Source organism: Tupaia chinensis, unplaced genomic scaffold, assembly GCF_000334495.1.
Source record: "Tupaia chinensis unplaced genomic scaffold, TupChi_1.0 Scaffold000605_1, whole genome shotgun sequence".
NCBI lineage: Eukaryota > Metazoa > Chordata > Mammalia > Scandentia > Tupaiidae > Tupaia > Tupaia belangeri.
This window is the reverse complement of record NW_006160123.1, coordinates 3,100,470-3,101,545: the sequence shown is the minus strand read 5'-3', so window position 1 is coordinate 3,101,545 and position 1,076 is coordinate 3,100,470. Positions and strand designations below refer to the sequence as shown.

Here is a 1,076-nt window from a genome sequence, read left to right as displayed (position 1 = left end):
GCCACAGCCAGTGGCTGCCCCCTCTGTCACTGATGTCAGGGCAGCCGTCTGATGTGTCTGCACTGTTCACCCTGTTCACTGTGTCCCTTCTACCCTAAACTGTAAAATGGAGAGTGTTCATAGAGGCCCTGTTGATCAGTGAGGTCCCTGTGTCTGTCAATGAGAAGAATGTCAGCTAAAATTTATTGAGCACGTCTTAGATGCCAGAACTGAGTTCAGCACTGTGTGTATTTACCCCCTTTAACCCTCGCTACTGCTCTGCATAGTGTTCCTCCTTTACAGATGAGGCCGTTAAAGCTTAGCCATAGATTTAGTAGTTTGCCCGAGCCTATACCACTACAATGGTGGTTTAAGTGTTAAAGGCCACACTGTCCCATTAGGGAGTGTGGGAGGCTGCACGCACATAGAGACTGAAGTCAGACAGCCTGGGGGACACGTTACCCCTCCTCTTTGACCATGGGACAAGTCAGGAACTGTGTCTCAGGTTCCTTAACTGTCAGCAGTAGTACCTACCTCACAAGTTGCTCTAAAGATGAGATGAACTGGTACGCTCATAAGAACAGCAGGGAGATAGCGCACAGTGTTTATAACCACTGCTTCATGTGGCCCTGAGGGGCCTGAAGTCACACAGCTAACATGTGGCAGGTCCAGGATTCATATCCCAGAGAGTCTGACTGCAGAACCCCTGCTCCTCAACACTGCGGGTGCCTCCGAGAAGTTTAAGGCAGAGCTAAAGAAGCTTTGACCCACCCACCCTCTGTCTCATTGCCTTTCCACTGGACGAGGTAGAACTGTGTGCTGGCCAGTCTCCAAAGCCAAGAAATGCCCCTCCCCCTTAGACAGCCTGACGACCTGTCTGTGAAGGCCCCGATCCCGTCTACCACCTCAGTGGCCCTTGGGTGGACGCTTAGAAGTAAGATAGGTGAGGGGTTACTGCTTGTCCTTGCCTGCCCTGACCTGCTCTCCCTTTCCTAGAAGGCTGCAGGTCCCTGGGCCAGCTGGAATTTCCTCTCCCAGAAGCTGGCCACCCTGCCTCACCCGCCCACCCCCTCCTGGGATGCCCTGTGCACAGCGGT

The 1,076-nt window shown here is 53.2% G+C and overlaps 1 protein-coding gene across 1 annotated transcript in view; it reads left to right on the top strand.

Moving 5' to 3' along the window:
• Positions 1-1,076, top strand: part of BAHD1 (bromo adjacent homology domain containing 1) — a gene marked incomplete in the record, with an annotated part of 27,157 nt that overhangs the window by 20,653 nt on the left and 5,428 nt on the right.